This window comes from Entelurus aequoreus, linkage group LG23, assembly GCF_033978785.1.
Source record: "Entelurus aequoreus isolate RoL-2023_Sb linkage group LG23, RoL_Eaeq_v1.1, whole genome shotgun sequence".
NCBI classification, from domain to species: Eukaryota; Metazoa; Chordata; class Actinopteri; order Syngnathiformes; family Syngnathidae; genus Entelurus; species Entelurus aequoreus.
In genome coordinates, this window is record NC_084753.1 from 1,237,280 (window position 1) to 1,262,182 (window position 24,903).

The 24,903-nt window shown below is 40.3% G+C and overlaps 1 long non-coding RNA gene across 1 annotated transcript in view; it reads left to right on the forward strand.

Moving 5' to 3' along the window:
• Positions 1 to 572: 572 nt before the first annotated feature.
• The window catches only part of LOC133640917 (uncharacterized), a 92,766-nt gene continuing 68,435 nt past the window's right edge, over positions 573 to 24,903 (forward strand). Inside the window, exons 1-2 of the long non-coding RNA XR_009824219.1 lie at positions 573 to 791; positions 3,765 to 3,926. This is a non-coding gene — a long non-coding RNA (uncharacterized LOC133640917). The remainder of the gene's footprint in view (positions 792 to 3,764; positions 3,927 to 24,903) is intronic.

Genomic DNA, 24,903 nt, shown 5'->3' on the forward strand with positions numbered 1-24,903 from the left:
CACATTTCTATTTAAAACTGTTTTAAACAGAAGAAAACTGTATCAATTGTTTTTTTAATGAGACGTTTTGTGGTACCCTGAAACGTTTGGTTAACTATTGTCTCGTTTTCCCACCAGTCACACACTTCCGACCTTCACACTAATGGCACTACGCATCACATCCAGAGTACACATTTATATTTCAAATTGTTTTGAATAGATGAAAACTACATACATTTTTTTTTTTTATAAGATTGAAACCCATTTTTGTCTCTTTTTCCCACCAGTCACACACTTCCGTCCTTCACAGTAACAGCGCGACACGCCACATTCGGATGACACATTTTGGAAAATACTGATTAATGCTGATCTTGTTTTTGTTTTGTGGAGGGCCCCTATGACTAGGGCCCCTATGACTAGGGGTTTTCCTTGGGCGTCCAAAGGACTCAATACACTCCTGCCTTAGAAGCCAAGGTGCAGGTTAAAAAAATAAATGTTTGTTTCGGAAAAAATCAAAAACCAGCACTGTCAGACTGACCAAGCCGGGATATAAACCCTCCTGATTAGTGATCACAGGCAGGTGAGTCCACTGATCACTAATCAGGAGAAGGTGTGGAAATTCCGCGTTCAAGACGAACCAAAAACCGGAAGATGAACCAAAATAAGGACAACAGCAGACTTCTCTTCATGTTTGGCACATTTCCAGGATACGTCATTGTTATTGGACAATGTCCATAGTTCCGTATTAGTTGTGTCCTCCTCTGTCCAGTAAAACCCCCTCCTCGTCCAAGACTACGGGACTAGACCACAAGGTAAATAACCACCTTATCCTCACATTGAGTATGAATATGACACATTTCACGTGTCTTTTTTTCCTGATCTCTGATATTTCCACCCTGACTCTGCGTTAGAGGGAAGCGTATCACTTTGACACCGAATAAATTCCCAACGCAAACCGAGCCGGCGGTCTCGCTCTTTGTTTTGCCGGGTTTTATGATCAAATCAGGCAAAGCAATATTATCCCTGAACGCAGCAAAGCCTCCCTTCTGGTTTGAATCCAGCACAGGAAGGATCTCTTTTCCAAACATGAACAGACTTTGTCGTTTTAAAGTATCATTGTGGTTTTATCAAATAACGCATATCTAAATATTAGGGCTGTGAATATTTTGGGCACCACACGTTTCGATTCGATTCTTGGGGGTAATGATTCGATTCAAAAACGATTCTCAATTCAGAATCAATACTTTTTTTTAATATCATTGGGTGCCAGTTCTATGATGAACTCCATTCCTCCATAAAATAGATAAACAACTCTGATGATTTTCTATATTACTTAAAAGAAAACTGGTTTTGTTGAATAAAATTTTAACCAAATATTTAATAAAGTCAAATACAATTAAGGAAACAAGAGAAGTATCCAACACTTATTTTTTTCTCAAGTAAATCTGTTTTAAACTTATTATATATATATATATATATATATATATATATATATATATATATATATATATATATATATATATATATATATATATAATTTTTTTTAATTTATTTTTTTATTTTTTTATTTTGTATTTATTTAAAAAAAAATTTTTTTTTTTTTTTTTTAATTATTATTATTTTTTTATATATGTATTTTTTTAAATTGATTTTTTTCGATTAAGAATTGTTGCAAATAAGAATTGTGAGTCATTAGAAACTCACTTTTTTGGACACTCTTAATAATATTAAAAAAAAAGGAAAATACGGTCTAACAAAATATGCTTTTTTGACTGATTGAGAAGTTGATTGACATCTTAAAGAATTGAATTCAAAATCCAAAAGGCTTGTTTCCATTGTGGTCCATTAAATATTCATCACATTTGATAAGTTCAATAATAAAAGATATATAACATGTAACATGTATATAAAAAATTACGTTAAAAAAAATTGATAAATTAGGTAGATGTACACAGTATACATGTCAGGTTATTTGAAAAACAATATATACAAAAAAAAATGTCTGCATAAGAAGGGATTCATGAATAAATAAAAAATAAATAAAAATAATACATTTAAAAAGAATTGTGTGCTAAAATATCCAAAATAATAAAGAATATGTTTCTTAACTAAACTCTCAATAAAATTAAAGTGCCAATGAAAATACAGCTTTACCACTTCAGTCATAATTTTTTGCGCTTAAAACTCCTTTATTTCCAGATTACTTGTGTTTGTTTGTTTGATATAGTCATTACTTCCACAAGTGAGTACAGCATAAGGAACACAGCTGGGAAACAGATGTTTATTTTTTGGCAGCCATCTTGGGCAGGGGTGTCCAAACTAGCCCGCAAACGTCTACAATTTGGCCCAACGTCATGAGTTATCAATACATTTTGCCCAGGGAGATTGCATTCATTAAAAAACAAAACAAAAAAACGCCATAATGCAACCTATATGCTGCCAGTAAGTCAACAATGCAATTTCTTCACTTAAACAACACTATGTTACTCTCTGAGCAGATGCATGTGCAGCATTTACTTATATGACCTAATGCAAACAACCTTCCCTAGTCATGGTGCAAAAAAAAAAATCCAATCAACACAAAATGTCAACACACATGGTGACACATAACACAACCTGCTCACTGAACTTTGTGGATACTATGAAAAAATATCCACGCATCATAAACAATTCTAAATTACACCCATTTAAAATCATTACAAAGCATGATGGGAAAAATACAAAACACAATCTCCACACATTCACTTATCCATGTTTGGAGTGAACGATGTAAGCTATTCAGTTAAATGACCATAGGTTACTCTCAGAACAGAGTCAAGCGCAGCATTTACTTATATGACCAAATGCAAACAACCTTCCCCAGTCATGGTGCAAAAAAAAAGCTAAATCCAGCCAACACAAAACGTCAACACACATGGTGACACATAACACAACCTGCTCACTGAACTTTGTGGATTTTATGAAAAAATGTCCAAGCCCCATAAAAAAACTTGAAATTACACCCACTTAAAACCATTAAAAAAAATATGATGGGAAAAATTCAAAACACTCTCTCCACACTTGCCTATGTTTGAATTGAACAATGTAAGTTATTCAGTTAAATGACCATAGGTTAGTCTCTGAACAGAGTCAAGCGCAACATTTACTTATATGACCAAATGCAAACAACCTTCCCCAGTCATGGTGCCAAAAAAAAGTAAATCCAACCAAAACAAAATGTCAACACACATGGTGACACATAATACAACCTTTGTGGATATTATGAAAAAATGTCCAAGCACCATAAACAATTCAAAATTACACCCATTTAAAACCAATACAATGCATGATGGGAAAAATGCAAAACACGCTCTCCACACTAATCCGTGTTTGGAACGAACAATGTAAGTTATTCAGTTAAATGACCATAAGTTACTCTCTGAACAGAGTTAAGCACAACATTTACTTACGTGACCAAATGCAAACAACCTTCCCCAGTCATGGTGCAAAAAAACCAACAAATCCAACCAACACAAAATGTCAACACACATGGTGACACATAACACAACCTTTGTGGATATTATGAAAAAATGTCCAAGCACCATAAACAATTCTAAATTACATCCATTTAAAACCATTACAAAGCATGATGGGGAAAATGCAAAACACTCTCTCCACACTAATCTGTGTTTATATCAATATAATATGTACACATATACATGTTAAGGCTATATACACATACACTATATTGCCAAAAGTATTTGGCCACCTGCCTTGACTCACATATGAACTTCCACCTTTTGCAGCTATTACAGCTTCAACTCTTCTGGGAAGGCTGTCCACAAGGTTGCGGAGTGTGTCTATAGGAATTTCCCACCATTCGGGTTCAGGTCAGGACTCTGTGCAGGCCAGTCAAGTTCATCCACACCAGACCTTGGTAGTGTCCCACTCCAAACTGTTCCAACAAGGTAAGGAATCCTGGACCATTCACAGTTCCTTTCACTGGAACTAAAGGGGCCAAGCCCAACTCCTGCAAAAAACAACCCCACACCATAATTCCTCCTCCACCGAATTTCACACTCGGCACAGTGCAGTCCGAAATGTACCGTTCTCCTAACCCAGACTCGTCCATTGGTGGCCAAATACTTTTGGTAACATAGTGTATATATATTTGTAGTTACTTTACATGCAGTCGGCCCTCGACCCAATTTTTTAAGTTTGGACCCCCCCTGCTCTAGGGGGTGCCCAACAATGGGCCACGGCCCTATGGTTAAGAAACAGTGCACTACATTACTGTATTTAAAGGCCTACTGAAATGATTTTTTTTAATTTAAACGGGGATAGCAGATCTATTCTATGTGTCATACTTGATCATTTCGCGATATTGCCATATTTTTGCTGAAAGGATTTAGTATAGAACAACGACGATAAAGATTGCAACTTTTGGTATCTGATAAAAAAAAAGGCTTGCCCCTACCGGAAGTAGCGTGACGTAGTCAGTTGAACATATACGCAAAGTTCCCTATTGTTTACAATGATGGCCGCATGAAGTGAGAGAGATTCGGACCAAGAAAGCGACAATTTCCCCATTAATTTGAGCGAGGATGAAAGATTTGTGGATGAGTAAAGTGCAAGTGAAGGACTAGTGGGGAGTTGAAGCTATTCAGATAGGGAAGATGCTGTGAGAGCCGGGGGTGACCTGATATTCAGCTGGGAATGACTACAACAGTAAATAAACACAAGACATATATATACTCTATTAGCCACAACACAACCAGGCGTATATTTAATATGCCACAAATTAATCCTGCATAAAAACACCTGCGTGTTTGTTATGCTAGCTCCTAGCTCCTATGCTAGCTCCTAGCTCCATAGAACACGCCAATACAATTCAAACACCTGATCAACACACACAATCACTCAGCCCAAAAGACCGTTCACCTAACCCAAGGTTCATAAAGCTTATATATTTTTAAAAAGTTACGTACGTGACGCGCACGTACGGTACGGTACGTGTTATGCTAGCTCCTAGCTCCTATGCTAGCTCCTAGCTCCATAGAACACGCCAATATAATTCAAACACCTGATCAACACACACAATCAGTCAGCCCAAAAGACCGTTCACCTAACCCAAGGTTCATAAAGCTTATATATTTTAAAAAAGTTACATACATACGCAAAAAAAAGTTGCGCACATACGGTCAAGCGATCAAATGTTTAGAAGCCAAAGCTGCATACTCACAGTAGCACGTCTGCGTCTTTGTCATCCAAATCAAAGCAATCCTGGTAAGAGTCTGTGTTGTCCCAGTTCTCTACAGGCGTCTGTGTATCGAAGTCAAAAGTCCTCCTGGTTAGAGTCTCTGTTATTCGAGTTCTTCCATCTTGACTGCATCTTTCGGGAATGTAAACAAAGAAGCGCCGGCTGTGTACTGTTGTGGCTGACTACGTTCGAAAAATACGTCCATTTCGCACCGACAACTTTCTTCTTTGCTTGCTCAGCTTCCTTCTCCATAATGCAATGAACATGATTGCAACAGATTCACGAACACAGATGTCCAGAATACTGTGGAATTATGAAATGAAAACAGAGCTTTTTCGTATTGGCTTCAATGTGGAAGGCTTACCCGTGTTCGCCGGTCTACGTCACGCGCATACGTCATCCTCAGAGGCGTTTCGAACCGGAAGTTTAGCGGCAAATTTAAAATGTCACTTTATAAGTTAACCCGGCCGTATTGGCATGTGTTATAATGTTAAGATTTCATCATTGATATATAAACTATCAGACTGCGTGGTCGGTAGTAGTGGCTTTCAGTAGGCCTTTAAGGTTGGTCATGATAGTGGTTCCTGAGGCGGTAGTTTAAGAGCCGCTGACCTAGAACATGGCAATATGTCCAAAATACCGTATTGCACCGTGACACAGTCCATACCGTGAAGTCCTACGTTCGGACTAAGGCCACTAAGGTTTTTTATTTGGGCATCAAACCCGTTTTTGCTCATCATCTCGTTTTGCCTTGACACTGAATTCCAGTCTACACACCTGGGGAACACTCTCCTCACAATCAGGACCAGCTGACGAAGCGTTGGGATAAAACGGTTCTGCCAGGCCTCCATTCTTGGAGAAACGAGCTGGACGTGTGGCGTTCGTGCAGGCGAGCATGTTGTCAACACGCCCTCTGAAGTCTGGTTCCCATGGGAACGGCAGCTTGTTTTGGCAACGTGGCCTGGCTGGACGCGTGACAGGCAGCAGGTGGGTCTGATCTGTCAAGTCCTGGCCAGGTAGACCTCAGGAAGTGTCGCATCTCTCTTCCCTTCCTGGGTGTTGTTTCTGCTGCGGGGCTCCTCCCGCCTATCAGAAGTGGACACCGCTCCGATAAAGTCCTCGCCGCGTACCACGGGCTGACAGGCAGAACTTGTTCTTGAGGTTTTTCAAAAACTCCCAGGTGTAATCTGGGATCCGTTTTGGTCGAGTAAAGGCGGGTTACTGTTACACGTCTCCGCACGCTTGGGCGACCGACGCTTGGCTTCGGTTTTGACCTTCCGGGGGTCTCTAGGGGGAGCCGAACACGACCCAAACGGAGGAATTTCCATTTTTGCACCAAATGCGGGACGATAGCATCTTTCTTGCGGGTACTATGACATCATTAGCATATTTGTAATTGTGTCCTGTCAGGAAATACATCACTTGTCGGCGGTTAAAACGCAATAAACCATTAGAGTGGAAATATGTTCAAGTATATATATATATATATATATATATATATATATATATATATATATATATATATATATATATATATATATATATGTATATGTGTGTATATATATATGTGTGTATGTATGTATATATGTGTGTATGTATGTATGTGTATATGTGTTTATCCGTTATACAGTGCTCAATACAGGGGTAGAGCAGAATAAAAAAATAAAAAAATAACAAAGGCTATTTAATCCCTACAAGCCTGTTTCTCAGATTTCCCTGCTCTTCAGGGGATTTTATTTTATTGTATTTTCCCCTGAAGAGCAGGGAAACCTGTGAAACAGGCTTGTAGGGATTAAATAGCCTTTGTTTTGTTGTTTCCTGACCAAACGTGTATATATATATATATATATATATATATATATATATATATATATATATATATATATATATATATATATATATATATATATATATATATATATACTACCGTTCAAAAGTTTGGGGTCACATTGAAATGTCCTTATTTTTGAAGGAAAAGCACTGCACTTTTCAATGAAGATAACTTTAAACTAGTCGTAACTTTAAAGAAATACACTCTATACATTGCTAATGTGGTAAATGACTATTCTAGCTGCAAATGTCTGGTTTTTTGGTGCAATATCTACATAGGTGTATAGAGGCCCATTTCCAGCAACTATCACTCCAGTGTTCTAATGGTACAATGTGTTTGCTCATTGGCTCAGAAGGCTAATTGATGATTAGAAAACCCTTGTGCAATCATGTTCACGCATCTGAAAACAGTTTAGCTCGTTACAGAAGCTACAAAACTGACCTTCCTTTGAGCAGATTGAGTTTCTGGAGCATCACATGTGTGGGGTCAATTAAACGCTCAAAATGGGCAGAAAAAGAGGACTTTCATCCGAAACTCGACAGTCTATTCTTGTTCTTAGAAATGAAGGCTATTCCACAAAATTGTTTGGGTGACCCAAACTTTTTAACGGTAGTGTATATATATATATATTCCGTTATACAGTGCTCAATACCAGGGTAGAGCAGAATATACGTCTGCACTTCAGGGGATGAAGAGCAGAGAAACCTGCGAAACAGGCTTGTAGGGAGGAACTAGCCTCTGTGTTTTTTCCTGACCTAACGTATATATATATATATATATATATATATATATATATATATATATATATATATATATATATATATCATTTATTTTATTTTTTTTAATTTTATTTTATTTATTTATTATTTTTATTTTTTTTATAGAGGATGCACAAAAAAGTGTTGGCTGATTATAAGAATCTTCTGGTTTTATCAATAATTTAATAATTCAAAATGTTTTGAATTATTTCATTTATTTATATAAATGGCTGTGATGATAATGTAAATGAGGGATTTTTAATCAATGTTATGTTGGATTTATTATTATTATTGATACTGTTGTTGATATTATTTATTTTTGTTTGACTTCTTTTGGATTGTTTCGTGTCATGTTTGTGTGTCCTCTCAATTACTCTGTTGACTGCTATTCTGATTGTTGCTGGGCTGGGTTTGGAATTGTATTATTACTGTGTATTATTTTGTTGGACTGATTAATAATAACCACAAAAAAAAATCAGACTAATTTAATGCACAGAGTGTTTCTGCTCTAAAGTGCGGACCCCTGCACCAACAAAGCCCTTCACCCGACTTCTCGCCGAGGGCAAACATCTCCCCCCTCGCCAGGGACGGCAGGGTAATTACATCATTTGGAGCGGGAATGAAAGCACTTTACGAGGGAAAAGGACGTGAAATGCTTTATTGCACGCGGAATTGCCAATTAAAGACAACACCTGGAACACAGAGGCTCGCTTGATGCAACCCCCCCCCACCCCCACCCCCCGCCCCCGCCGACCAACCAGTTGGTCCCCGGCTCCTGAAAGGCCCCTTGAGAATGTTTTTCTTTCCAGCCCCCCCACCCCCAATACATTTTTACCCTCAACGTGTTTTCTAAAAACCTGTCGACAATGCACCTTCACATGGGCCTGCGTGGGCCGTAAGTCACCGAGGCGTAGCGGGTTCTTAAACCTATTAATAAAGCCCACTCCAGGGTCGAGCGCGTATGGCAGAGTGACAACATAAACCTGCGAGCAGGCTGAAAATCAGTACTGAGGTTCTCCAGCAACCAGGTCTTCGCTATGTAACGTGCCCCCCCCCCCCCCCAATAATATAAACATCCAGTCCGGTCCTGTTCTGTGCCAGATACCTTCCATGTTCACGTCTGTTTTCCACGAAAAGAGAATACGTGGCCTTTTTTTAATTGGAACTAATTTAACACACAATGGTGGTCCTACCAAGAGAGGAATAAAAGAAATACTTCAAAAGTGCCAGACCGGGACTTGAAGGAGGGGTGTTCAAAGCCGGGGGTCAAAAGCCAACTGCATGTAAAGTAATAACCTACATGTATACATACAGTTTGTGTATATATATGTAAAACAGAGGCTATTTCATCCCTACAAGTATGTTTCGCAGGTTTCCCTGCTCTTCAGGAGATTTTTTTTCCTGAAGAGCAGGGAAACCTGCGAAACAGGCTTGTAGGGATGAAATAGCCTCTGTTTTTTCCTGACCTATCGTATATTCCGCTCTACCCCGGTATTGAGCACTGTATAACGGATAAACCACATAAACCTTGACTATATATATATATATATATATATATATATATATATATATATATATATATAAATCACAAGACTATTTCATCTCTACAGGCCTGTTTCATGAGGGGTTTTCCTCAATCCTCAGGAGATTTTAATGGAAGCATTCACATACCATGGTTTATATAGGGCACAGAGCGGGTGGGTACAGGCAGGCGTGGGGGCGTGGTGATTGACTCATGTGTTACCTAGGAGGTGTTTCCTTCTGTGACGGCATGCTGATACAATTTCGCTGCGCTTGTTGAGGGATGACAAGTCTGGACGGTATATGATAAACAGTTTCTCTTTTAAGCATAGGTTGCAACTTTTGTTACCACTGTTGTAAGGTGTGCTGGATGCAAGAATTTGCCATGTTATAGAGTATTCAACATTATTGTCTTTGAGATTCCAAATGTGTTTGCTGAGTTCTGTAGTGTTCCGGAGTCTTTTGCATCTGAAAGAAGCCTTGTGATTGTTCCATCTGGTTTTGAATTCTCCCTCAGTTAATCCTACGTATGTGTCGGATGTGTTAGTGTCCTTGCGTATTACCTTTGCTTGGTAAACAACTGATGATTGTAAGCACCCCCCGTTGAGAGGGCAATCAGGTTTCTTGCGGCAGTTACAGTCTTTGTCGATTTTGGAGTCGTTCTGCCTGGTGGTGGGCGGCTCCTTTTCAATTGCTTTATTGTGGTTTGAAATGATTTGTCGCATGTTGTTCATGCAGCTGTAGCTCAATTTAATGTTGTTCTTGTTGAATACTTTTCTTAGGGTGTTGCCTTTGGGGAAGTGTTTGTCGATCAGGGTGAGGAATTTGTGGCCAATATTAGTTGAGACGTTTTTGCTGTATGGGGGGTTGTACCAGATAATGTTGTTTCGTTTTCTGCTCCTTTTTGGTTGGTTTCCTGGCGTGGGTTCGTAGGTGAGGGTGAAGTTGTATCCGCATTCATCAAGTGCTTTTTGGTACGGGGGGGTTGCTTTGTCGAATTCAGCTTTGCTGGATGACAGCATCGATAGTCTTTTATTAATTCCGGTAGGTATTCTTTTCGTGGTGGTGGGTGGGTGGTTGCTGTCATGGTGCACGTATTGGAGTGTTGTGTTGGGTTTCGTGAATGGTTGGTAGCTGTTATTCCTCAGGTTGAAAGTGACGTCGAGGAAGTTGACGGTTTGCAAGCAAACCGTCAACTTCCTCGATATATATATATATATATATATATATATATATATATATATATATATATATATATATATATATATATATATATATATATATATATATATATATATATATATATATATATATATATATATATATATATCTTGTTTGCAAACGGTGTCTGTAAAACTGCCGATCAAACAAAACAGAAGTCATGGTCATAGACCCACTAGCTGCAGAAGCTAGCTCTCCAATCAGCTAAACAGACCCAATAATACCACGGTGACGTTTTGGTGAATTTACGAAAAGGGAACACAAGGAGAATGCTGTTGTAAGTTAATAACACTGACACAGGCGTTCGTAAATGTGTTAGCATATTAGCTAATACCAACGACGCTAGCACGTACGGTTATGCATGGAAAACACTCCTACAGACATCACACATGGGACAGTTTAGTAAGTAAAATTAGTTTTAGTTATATTGTAAAACTTAAAAACGTTGCTTGGAGTGACGAATGACGAATCCATAGGAGCAAACACGCTATGGACGGCCAGGGGACCGAAAGGCCCTTCTACTTCCGGTTCAAAGCTCAGTCAAAACAATACCGCAGTGAGCGAATACACCTATTCAGTGTATTTGCTTCTCTTTTTTTTTGGGGGGGGGGGGGGGGAGATTATTTACATAATTTAGCCACAGGATTCAAAGTGTAGGAAAATATAATTGGGAATTGACGTCATTTACAGCGTGTGTATAAAACATTGTTGGAGGTTTTTGGAGGGCTTTAGACGTGTTCTTGTCTCACATGAGGATTATGAATGAAAACTGGGGTCTTTAGTACTTGGTCGGCTCCCTAAATGCACTTAAAGACATCCCTAAAATGTAGCTCACGTGTCCAGTTCTACGTTCATCTTCATCAGAGCTCGGATCTCAGTCACACCACGTCAGCACCAAGGAACATTTGTTCGCCGTCAGACTGAGACCGCCCCCCCCCCAAGGTCTCGGTTCATTCGCTTGGCTCCGCACCCGGGGTGGGGGGGGGTCGCTGTGTTCACACCTGCCCAAACATTATGGCTGGATCGAGCTCAGCTAAATACGGCGTGGATGAAAAGCAGGACTGTTCTTCTGGTCGGGAAGATAATGGCGCGCTAAATGCCGCGTTCACGGCACGGGGCGAGGGTCTCTGCGTCACATGTGGGGCTTTTAGCAAAGGAACTTGGCTCTAAACGGCAAAACCACGTCAGGGAACGCTTGGGGATGTGTCAAACTTGGCAGTCGTCGCCGTCTGAAGTCCGCGACTCATGAGCTATGGTTACTACTAAGGCGACGATTCGACCACCGGTTTTGGGACTGTTAAACGAACAGATTAGTCGTAAATGAAGGGATTGATCGTAGGGCTGGGCGATAAAAGGATATCAACATATATCGCGGTAGACACGTAACCGATATCAGTAGAAAAATGCGTTGGTTGGTTGCATGAACAGAAGCAAGAGGTGATCACTGATCAGGGGGCCAATCAGGTAACAGTATCAGCTATCAAGTTTTGGTTGATTCTTTGCATGTAGTGAGAAGAGGAAGTCAATAACGGGTATTAGAGAAGCTTATATTTGTCATGATTCGTGGTCCGGATCATGTTTTTGTTATTTTCTGTTAGTTTCGGACTCTTTTAGTTCCTGTTTGTGACACATCTGAGTTTGGTTTGGTTGCCATAGCTGCTTATTGTTTTCACCTGCCTCTGGTCAGTGGTCGGCACGCTCAGCTCCTGTCAACCACTAATCAGAGAGATTTTTCTTCACCTTGCTCGCCAGGCTCAGTCGAGCTTCCTTCTGTCACGTCGGGGTCGCATCTTTATGCGGGGTCGTTCTCCCAGGAAGGCAGACGGAAAACTCCGTACGACAGCCTGAGGTAGGAATGATTTATTGTCCATAAATCATGCAAAACACAAGAATACCCAAAACCGTTCTGATAGCATGGGAGCTATGGCGAAGCTAAACACATGAACTACAAGTCGAGAAAACAAGGAATACCCAACGTAATTGTCGCATTCGCAAACAAGAAAGCCAGACTGAGCTCTCTGATTAGTGGTTGACAGCAGCTGAGCGTGCCGACCACTAACCAGAGGCAGGTGAAAACAATAAGCAGCCATGGCAACCAAACCAAACTCAGAGGTGTCACAAACAGGAACTAAAAGAGTCCAAAACTAACAGAAAATAACAAAAACTTGATCCGGACCACGGATCATGACAATATTATTGTTTAAGATCACAGCAGCCATCTTTGAAAGAGTGAGAATGCTCCGACTTTCCGAGTAGGACGTCCCAGCTCAAAGGGGCGTTCCCGTTGAAATTCCGACTCGGACTATGGAACGTACCATACTACTTTGCCTGGTGCTAGCATGCTAATTGTTAGCATGTTAACAGTTAAGTATATAAACACGGGCACTATTAAAAGCGCCTTGGCACTTTTTGGTCCTGTTTTTTTGTACTTTTGGTTAACTTAGACCTAGACTTCCTTGTTATTGTCATTCAAATTTGAACTTTACAGTACATATAAGAACGGAATTTCGTTGCATTAGCTCATGGTAGTGCAGGATAAAAGAGCAATACGGTGCAGATATGAATAAATAGATTACTGTACAGATAAATATATTGCACTTTTGGATATGCATCCACGTTTATGGATGTATGTTGTATTGTCTTTATATTCCAGCGAGTTAATCCATTTTGGGGGGGAATTGAGGGGATTATTATGATGCGTTCAAGAGCTTTACGGCCTGAGGGAAGAAGCTGTTACAGAACCTGGAGGTTCTGCTACGGAGGCTGCGGAACCTCTTTCTAGAGTCCAGCAGTGAAAACAGTCCTTGGTGGGGGTGAGAGGAGTTTCTGCAGATTTCCTGAGCCCTGGTCAGGCAGCGGCTTTTTGCGATCTCCTGGATAGGAGGAAGAGGCATGCTGGCTGTTAGCATTACCAGCCTGTGTTAGTAGTTTCAAATCAACATTTGCCCGTTAGTTTTTTCTCGTTTTTACTGCAATTTTTAAATAGTTGTGTGGAGGGAGGTGTGGCCAGCGCGCTTGTCTATGGTGCTGAGGACGAGCACCATCGGATAGGGGCGGGGGCATGTGCTGACGGCGAGACACAGCTGGCAGGTGATTCGATTTCACAGGTGGTACGTGTTACGGTGGTACGGAGGTGGCTGAAAAGTTACGTCCTGCTGGAGAGGAAATCTGTGAGAAATTCTATGGACACTAAAACATTGTTAAAAACTGCAAGCTTGGCTCCGGTGCCGTGTATAAAAGTGGAACGGATAGCAAGCGACTTCCACAAGTTGTTTTGGTGAATATAACATATTTAGTCGGACACATTACAACTCAGGGACGGTACTCGTGTAGCGCACTTAAATCACTTTTAGAAGGCAATAACACGTGATATATGATGGATAATGGATTTGTCAAGACCACAGTAAATTGCCTTAGCAGCTGCTGACTGACAAGTTTACCCAGGCCGTGCTCCTGGATTTCCATTCCTGTTCACGGCCACAGACTGTCATAACCGCCGCCGGTGACAAAGATACCATTAGCAGAACCGCGGCGGTGGCGGCGCACAGGCACTCTCATTCTGGTGTCAAGAGCGAGGCCTTGTTTACTTTGCAAATGTCTTTAGCAGCAAGCGGCGGCCTAATAGTCTGGTGCCTGACTGACAGTCCTAGGGAGCACGAGTAACCACGATCCGTGCGTGGCACGTCACTTACCCCGGTCCGAGCCCGACGAGAACCTCCTTGCTAGCGTCTTTTGTTAGAAATGAAACCTATGACTTTTTTGGAAGCCGCGGTCTGAATTGGTTTTGAGGAAATTCAGAGGACAATGGAGTCATGTCTAAATGAGGACTGTGTGATCCTTTGGATTCTTTTATGCTGTAACTTGTCTTTATATTCCAGCGAGTTCGTCCGTTTTTGAGGGGAATTGAGGGGATTATTATGATGCGTTCAAGAGTCTTACAGCCTGAGGGAAGAAGCTGTTACAGAACCTGGAGGTTCTGCTACGGAGGCTGCGGAACCTCTTTCTAGAGTCCAGCAGTGAAAACATTCCTTGGTATTCTCGGGTTGTCAAAAGTATCGGTACTTGCAAATATTAAGACCCACCTTTTAGGGACGGAGAATTCTCCTGCAGTCTTTAGTGTTAAAGTATCAGTAGAGAGGAAAAACAAGTCTTTGTATGTTTAATTCTGTTTTGCAATACGCAAAGTATGTTTAAACATCCGAAAACGCCACAAATTCAGTGGGCCATTTTGAATATTCCACTCCAGATATCTCCGGCAATTTCCGTAGATTCTACGTCAGTGTAGTAACACTTCTGCACTCTGACCATTTTATTAGGTCAGTCATACTGGAAATACACAAACATGTGAAAGATGTGTGCTGTTTATTATTCACAATCCTTATGTAAGACAAGAACACATACACTATATTTCCAAAAAAATGTGGCCACCCATCCAAATGATGAGAATCAGGTGTATAAAATCAGGCACTCAGGCATGGAGACTGTTTCTACAAACATTTGTAGAAAAAATGGGCCGCTCTCAGTGATTTCCAGCGTGGAACTGTCATAGGATGCCACCTGTGCAACAAATCCAGTCGTGAAATTTGCTTGCTCCTAAATATTCCAAAGTCAACTTTATTATATATATATATATATATATATATATATATATATATATATATATATATATATATATATATATATATATATATATATATACATATACATATATACACATATATATATATATATACATATATATATATATACATATATATATATATATATATATATATATATATATATATATATATATATATATATATATATATATATATATATATATATATATATATATATATATATATATATATATGTGTGTATATATATATATATATATATATATATATATATATATATATATATATATATATATATATGTGTATATATATATATATATATATATATATATATATATATATATATATATATATATATATATATATATGTGTGTATATATATATATATATATATATATATATATATATATATATATGTGTATATATGTATATGTATATATATATATATATATATATATATATATATATATATATATATATATATATATATATATATATATATATATATATATATATATATATATATATATATATATATATATATGTGTATATATATATATATATATATATATATATATATATATATATGTATATATATATCCATCCATCCATCTTCAACCGCTTATCCGGAATCGGGTCGCGGGGACAGCAGCTCCAGCAAAGACCCCCAGACTTCCCTCTCCAGAGCAACATTTGCGACTTCCTCCTGGGGAATCCCGAAGCGTTCCCAGGCCAGAGAGGAGATGTAATCCCCCCATCTGGTCCTTGGCCTGCCGCGGGGCCTCCTCCTAGTGGGACGTGCAACGAGGACCTCCCTAGGGAGACGCTCGTGAGGCATCCGCACGAGATGCCCGAACCACCTAAGCTGGCTCCTTTCCAAGCGAAGGAGCAGCGGCTCTACTCCGAGTCTCTCTCGGGTGACTGCACTTCTCACCCTATCTCTAAGGGAGATGCCAGCCACCCTTCTGAGGAAACTCATTTCGGCCGCTTGTATCCGCGATCTTATTCTTTCGGTCATTACCCACACTTCATGACCATAGGTGAGAGTAGGAATGTAGATAGCTCGGTAGACCGAGAGCTTTGCCTTCTGGCTCAGCTCCCGTTTCGTCACAACAGTGCGGCAGAGAGACTGCAATACTGCCCCAGCTGCTCCGATTCTCCGGCTGATTTCCTTCTCCATCTTTCCCTCACTCGTGAACAAGACTCCGAGATACTTAAACTCCTCCACCTGGGACAGAGTCCTGTCCCCTACCCGGACTGTACAAACCATCGGTTTCCTGCTGAGAACCATGGCCTCAGATTTGGAGATGCTGATCCTCATTCCAGCCGCTGAACACTCGGCTGCGAACCGATCCAGTGAGAGCTGAAGGTCACGAACCGAAGGTGCCATCAGGACCACATCATCTGCAAACAGCAGTGATGCAACCTTTAGCCCCCCGAGACGTATACCCTCTCCGCCATGGCCACGACTCCGCCTAGAAATCCTGTCCATGAAAATCACAAACAGGATAGGTGACAGAGCGCAGCCCTGGCGGAGACCAACCCCCACTGGAAACGGATCCGACTTACATCCAAGCACCCGGACACAACTCTCGCTTTGGTTGTACAGAGATTGGATGGCCCTCAGCAGGGTTCCCCTCACTCCGTACTCCCTCAGCACCTCCCACAAGATCTCCCGAGGGACGCGGTCATACGCCTTCTCCAAATCCACAAAACACATGTAGACTGGATAGGCATACTCCCAGGCCCTCTCCAGGATTCCCGCAAGCGTAAAGAGTTGGTCAGTTGTTCCACGACCAGGACGGAATCCACATTGCTCCTCTTGAATCTGAGGTTCGACTATCGGCCGGACCCTCCTTTCCAGTACCTTGGCGTAAACTTTCCCAGGGAGGCTGAGTAGTGTGATACCCCTGTAATTAGCACACACCCTCTGGTCCCCCTTTTTGAAAAGGGGAACCACCACCCCAGTCTGCCACTCCCTCGGCACTGTCCCAGACTTCCACGCAATGTTGAAAAGGCGTATCAACCAAGACAGCCCATCAACACCCAGAGCCTTCAGCATTTCTGGACGGATCTCGTCAACCCCCGGAGCTTTGCCACTGTGGAGTTGTCTAACTACCTCAGTGACTTCACTCCGAGAGATCGACGTCGATCCCCCATCATCCTCAGGCCCTGCTCTTATCAGGGAGGGTGTGTCTGATGTAGTTGGGTTCAGGAGTTCCTCAAAGTGCTCTTTCCAACGCCCCACGACTTCCTCACTTGAAGTCAGCAAAGTCCCATCCTTGCCGTACACAGCTTGGATGGTTCCCTGCTTCCCCCTCCTGAGGTGCCGTATGGTCTTCCAGAACAGCTTTGGTGCCGCCCGATAGTCCTTCTCCATGGATTCCCCGAACTGCTCCCACACCCTCTGCTTAGCCTCGTCCACAGCCACGGTCGCTGCCCTTCGGGCCCGTCGGTACCTTGCAACTGCCTCCGGAGTCCCCTGGGATAACATACCCCGGTAGGACTCCTTCTTCAGTCGGACGGCTTCCCTGACCACCACTGTCCACCAGGGTGTTCGAGGGTTACCGCCCCTTGAGGCACCTAAGACCTTCTGGCCACAGCTCGCAGCTGCAGCTTTAGCAATAGAGGCTTTGAACATTGCCCATTCCTGTTCAATGTCCCCAACCTCCACAGGGATGGCAGAGAAGTCCCGCCGGAGGTGGGAGTTGAAGTCCTTCCGGACAGAGGACTCCTCCAAACGTTCCCAGTTCACCCGCACTACACGCTTGGGTTTGCCAGGTCTGTCCAGAGGTTTCCCCCGCCATCTAACCCAACTCACCACCAGATGGTGATCAGTTGACAGTTCAGCCCCTCTCTTCACCCGAGTGTCCAAAACATACGGCCTCAGATCAGCTGATACGATTACAAAATTGATCATTGATCTTTGGCCTAGGGTGCTCTGGTACCAGGTACACCTATGAGCATCCTTATGCTTGAACATGGTGTTTGTTATCGCAAGTCCGTGACCAGCACAGAAGTCCAGTAACAATCCACCACTCAGGTTCAGATCAGGGAGACCGTTCCTCCCAATCACGCCAGTCCAAGTATCACTGTCATTGCCCACGTGCGCGTTGAAGTCCCCCAGCAAGACTATGGAATCCCCTGCCGGCGCCCCATACAGGACCCCATGCAAGGTATCCAAGAAGGCTGAATACTCTGAACTCCTGTTTGGTGCATATGCACAAACAACAGTCAGAGTTTGCCCCCCTCCAACCCTAAGGCGAAGGGAGGCGACCCTCTTGTCCACTGGGGTGAACTCCAACGTACAGGCACTCAGCCGGGGACTCGTGAGTATCCCCACACCCGCCTGTGCCCTCACACCCTGAGCAACTCCAGAAGTGAACAAGGTCCATCCCTTGTCCAGGAGTGTGGTTTCAGAGCCCTTGCTATGCGTAGAGGTAAGCCCCACCAGATCCAACCGGTAGCGCTCCACCTCTCGCACCAGCTCAGGCTCCTTCCCCACCAGCGTAGAGACGTTCCACGTCCCGAAAGTCAGCCTCTGCTGCCCCGAATTGGTCCGTCCGGAGCCTCCACTTTCACCGCCATCCACTTGGCAGCGCACCCGACCCCACTGGTTCCGACCGCGGGTGGTGGGCCCACGTGGCAGAGAAGATGGTGTGTCCACGTAGCTTCTTCGGGCTGTGCCCGGCCGGGCTCCGTGGCAAGCCCGGCCACCAGGCGCTCGCTGACGAGCCCTACCTCCGGGCCTAGCTCCGGAGGAGGGCCCCGGGCTTCCTCCGGGCCGGGTAACGCATCCTCTTTTAGTGTAGTTCATGGGGGGGTATCGTAACCCTGATGGGGGGGGCATTCGGGTGCTACACCTTGCCCAAGGGTGACCCGGAACTATGTAAGGCAGGGGCGTTCAACTCCCTGAGGCTTAATACAAGCCCACATACCTGTATATGTATATGTATATATATATATATACACATATATATATACACATATATATATATATATATATATATATATATATATATATATATATATATATATATATATATATATATATATATATATATATATATATGTGTGTATATATATGTGTATATATATATATGTGTATATATATATATATATATGTATATATATATATATGTATATATATGTATATATGTATATATATATATATATATATGTGTATATATATATATATATATATATATGTATATATGTATGTATTTTATTTATATTTATTTAATTTATTCATTACTATTAAATTTTTTTTATTGATTATTATAAGAACTATAAATATATTTCATTACAATCAATTTTAAAACATAGCTTTTTATTCCATCTCCATGTATATATATATATATATATATATATATATATATATATATATATATATATATATATATATATATATATATATATATATATATATATATATATATATATATATATATATATGTGTATATGTATATGTCGAGGCCTCTGTGGCTTATCCGTTATACAGAGCTCAATACCGGGGTAGAGCGGAATATTCATTAGGTCAGGAAAAAACTCAGAGGCTATTTCATCCCTACAAGCCTGTTTCAAAGGTTTCCCTGCTCTTCAGGGGATTTTTCTTGAAGAGTCCCCTGAAGAGCAGGAAAACCTGCGAAACAGGCTTGTGGGCATGATATAGCCTCTGTGTTTTTTGTTTTTTCCTGACCTACCGTATATATATATATATATATATATATATATATATATATATATATATATATATATATATATATATATATATATATATATATATATATATATATATATATATATATATATATATATATATATATATAATTTTTTTTTTATATACATTTTTGAAAATTACGAATAGATTGACAATCAGAATGAAAAAATATTGCGAATTGGATGTGAATGGACTCCTCCGTGCACCCCTGGTGACAAGCCTCCTGTATTCCGTAATAAAACGTTGTCTTTCATTTCCACGCCCAGAGATGTGTGATTTGTGTCCAGACATTACCGGAGTCTGTTATTGGAGACTGGTAATTGCGGGAAGATTGGCCTCACTTGAAAACCCATCAAAGTATGAAGAGATTACCTTCTGACCAGCCAAGTCTCCGACGACGAAGGAGCGCAGAGCTTGAATCACAATCAGGACGCTGAGCTTTGACAGCAAATCAGTCTTACTGACAGAAATGTTGCATGAAGTCAATTCTTCTAGATTCTTTTTTTTCCATCGTGTTTAGTAGCTGCACTGAGCCCTTTTTTCAAATCTGGCCTTTCAAACTTGAAATTGCTACTCTTTACTCTTGCTCAGTGTTAAACTGGGATCTTGTTTTTTATCCAAAAAACAAAAAAAAACCTCACAGATATGGATGGCTACCAACTCGCTGTAGCTGGGAAAGTACAGGTGCATTTGTGTGTTAGACATTATTAATTGTTTTTAATAATCACATCTTTTTTTTTATTGCAACATTTAAAAAAAAAACACTGATTTTTATTTTTATTTATTTTTATTTTTGTAGCTGTTTAATGTGTTTTTAACTACTCTTGTATCCGTTTAAACTCACTTTGAGATTGACAAATGTACAGTAAAGTGCATTACAAATTAAATGTATTATTATGATTAAGACGTTAGATGGCGCTAGTGTATGCTTGGCTCGTCAGTTCAGCCATTGCTAAATCCTGTCTTTCGTTGCGCCCTAAAAAGTGTTAATACTGTAAGTATTGTGCTTATTACACGACAGCTTTTTGGCGGTATTGTGCATCGTCGTCGTAGTTCTCATTAGCCCATTAGAAGGCGTCGGAGTCGCCATGTAAAATCGCTAAAGCTAACCGGTAGCGTGTCAATGGGAAAGCCAATGTGTATTAGCATCAAGCTAATGCAGTTTGGGACTCTACTTACGTTGCATTGTTGGATTTTTACGCAAATTCGGTGTCTGGTTGGTCGGTACCGAAAAAAGTACCGTATTTGGTAGCCATCTTTACTCACAGAGTTAGGGTAGAATATCATCAAAGATTTTTATTTTTTTATTTTTTTAGATGTTTAATGTGTTTTTAACGCCTCTTTTATCCTTTTAAACTCACTTTGATATTGACAAATGTAAAGTGCATTACAAATTAAATGTATTATTATTCTTAAGACGTTAGATGGCGCTAGTGTATGGTTTACGGTGTGTTGGTTCGTCACTTCAGCCATTGTTAAATCCTGTCTTTTGTTGCGCCCTAAAAAGTGTTAATACTGTAAGTATTGTGCTTATTACACGCCAGCTGTTTGACGGTAACGTGCATCTTAGTCGTAGTTCTCATTAGCCCATTAGAAGGCGTCGGAGTCGCCATGTAAAATCGCTAAAGCTAACCGGTAGCGTGTCAATGGGAAAGCCAATGTGTATTAGCATCGAGCTAATGCAGTTTGGGACTCTACTTACGTTGCATTGTTGGATTTTTACGCAAATTCGGTGTCTGGTTAGTCGGTACCGAAAGAAGTACCGTATTTGGTAGCCATCTTTACTCGCAGAGTTAGGGTAGAATATCATCAAAGATTTTTTTATTTTGATTTTTTTAGATGTTTAATGTGTTTTTAAAGCCTCTTGTATCCTTTTAAACTCACTTTAATATTGACAAATGTAAAGTGCATTACAAATGAAATGTATTATTATGATTAAGACGTTAGATGGCGCTAGTGTATGGTTTACGGTGTGTTGGTTCGTCACTTCAGCCATTGTTGAATCCTGTCTTTTGTTGTGCCCTAAAAAGTGTTAATACTGTAAGTACTGTGCTTATTACACGCCAGCTGTTTGGCGGTATTGTGCATCTTCGTTGTAGTTCTCATTAGCCCATTAGAAGGCGTCGGAGTCGCCATGTGAAATCGCTAAAGCTAACCGGTAGCGTGTCAATGGGAAAGCCAATGTGTATTAGCATCAAGCTAATGCAGTTTGGGACTCTACTTACGTTGCATTGTTGGATTTTTACGCAAATTCGGTGTCTGGCTAGTCCGTACCGAACGAAGTACCGTATTTGGTAGCCATCTTTACTCGCAGAGTAAGGGTAGAATATCATCAAAGATTTTTTTATTTTGATTTTTTTAGATGTTTAATGTGTTTTTAACGCCTCTTGTATCCTTTTAAACTCACTTTGAGATTGACAAATGTAAAGTGCATTACAAATTAAAAGTATTATTATTCTTAAGACGTTAGATGGCGCTAGTGTATGGCTTACGATGTGTTGGCTCGTCAGTTTAGCCATTGCTAAATCCTGTCTTTTGTTGCGCCCTAGAAAGTGTTAATACTGTAAGTACTGTGCTTATTACCGCCAGCTTTTTGGTGGTATTGTGCATCTTCGTCGTAGTTTTCTTTAGCCCATTAGAAGGCGTCGGAGTCGCCATGTAAAATCGCTAAAGCTAACCGGTAGCGTGTCAATGGGAAAGCCAATGTGTATTAGCATCAAGCTAATGCAGTTTGGGACTCTACTTACGTTGCATTGTTGGATTTTTACGCAAATGCGGTGTCTGGTTGGTCGGTACCGAAAAAAGTACCGTAGTCGGTAGCCATCTTTACTCACAGAGTTAGGCAGAATATCGTTAAAGATTTATAAATTTTTCAATTTTTTTTTTTACATGTTTTATGTGTTTTTAACGCCTTTTGTATCCTTTTAAATTAACTTTGAGATTGACAAATGTAAAGTGATATACAAATGAAATGTATTATTATTGCTATTATTATTAAGACATTAGATGGCGCTAATGTATGGTTTACGGTGTGTTGGCTCTTCAGTTCAGCCATTGTTAAAGCCTGTCTTTCGTTGCGCCCTTAAAAGTGTTAATACTGTAGGTATTGTGCTAATTATTGTGCGGTAACGTGCATCTTAGTCGTAGTTTTCATTAGCCCATTTGAAAGCGTTGGAGTCGCCATGTGAAATTGCTAAAGCTAATCAGTAGCGTGTCAATGGGAAAGCCAATGTGTATTAGCATCAAGCTAGTGCAGTTTGGTACTTTACTTACGCTGCATTGTTTTATTTGTACGCAAATTTGGTGTCTGGTTGGTCGGTACCGAAAAAAAGTACCGCATCTGGTACCCATCTTTACTCGCACAGTTAGGGTAGAATATTGTTAAATAAGTTTTATTTTATTGTATTTTTTATTTTTAGATGTTTTATGTGTTTTTAACGCCTCTTTTATCCTTTTAAACTCACTTTGAGATTGACAAATGTGAAGTGCATCACAAATGAAATGTATTATTATGATTAAGAGGTTATTTGGCGCTAGTGTATGGCTTACGATGTGTTGGCTCGTCAGTTCAGCCATTGTTAAATCCTGTCTTTCGTTGCACCCTAAAAAGTGTTAATACTGTAAGTACTGTGCTTATTACCGCCAGCTTTTTGGCGGTATTGCGCATCTTTGTCGTAGTTTTCATTAGCCCATTAGAAGGCGTTGGAGTCGCCAAGTGAAATCGCTAAAGCTAACCGGTAGCGTGTCAATGGGAAAGCCAATGTGTATTAGCATCAAGCTAATGCAGTTTGGGACTCTACTTACGTTGCATTGTTGGATTTTTACGCAAATTCGGTGTCTGGTTGGTCGGTACCGAAAAAAGTAGCGTATTCGGTAGCCATCTTTACTCACAGAGTTAGGCAGAATATCGTTAAAGATTTATAAATTTTTCAATTTTTTTTTTTACATGTTTTATGTGTTTTTAACGCCTTTTGTATCCTTTTAAATTAACTTTGAGATTGACAAATGTAAAGTGATATACAAATGAAATGTATTATTATTGCTATTATTATTAAGACATTAGATGGCGCTAGTGTATGGTTTACGGTGTGTTGGCTCGTCAGTTCAGCCATTGTTAAAGCCTGTCTTTCGTTGCGCCCTTAAAAGTGTTAATACTGTAGGTATTGTGCTAATTATTGTGCGGTAACGTGCATCTTAGTCTTAGTTTTCATTAGCCCATTTGAAAGCGTTGGAGTCGCCATGTGAAATTGCTAAAGCTAATCAGTAGCGTGTCAATGGGAAAGCCAATGTGTATTAGCATCAAGCTAGTGCAGTTTGGTACTTTACTTACGTTGCTTTGTTTTATTTGTACGCAAATTTGGTGTTTGGTTGGTCGATACCGAAAAAAAGTACCGCATCTGGTACCCATCTTTACTCGCACAGTTAGGGTAGAATATTGTTAAATAAGTTTTATTTTATTTTATTTTTATTTTTAGATGTTTTATGTGTTTTTAACGCCTCTTGTATCCTTTTAAACTCACTTTGAGATTGACAAATGTGAAGTGCATCACAAATGAAATGTATTATTATGATTAAGAGGTTAGATGGCGCTAGTGTATGCTTTACGGTGTGTTGGCTCGTCAGTTCAGCCATTGTGAAATCCTGTCTTTTGTTGCACCCTAAAATGTGTTAACACTGTAAGTACTGTGCTTATTACCGCCAGCTTTTTGGCGGTATTGTGCATCTTAGTCGTAGTTTTCATTAGCCCATTAGAAGGCGTCGGAGTCGCCATGTAAAATCGCTAAAGCTAACCGGTAGCGTGTCAATGGGAAAGCCAATGTGTATTAGCATCAAGCTAATGCAGTTTGGGACTCTACTTACGTTGCATTGTTGGATTTTTACGCAAATTCGGTGTCTGGCTAGTCCGTACCGAAAGAAGTACCGTATTTGGTAGCCATCTTTACTCGCAGAGTTAGGGTAGAATATCATCAAAGATTTTTTTATTTTGATTTTTTTAGATGTTTAATGTGTTTTTA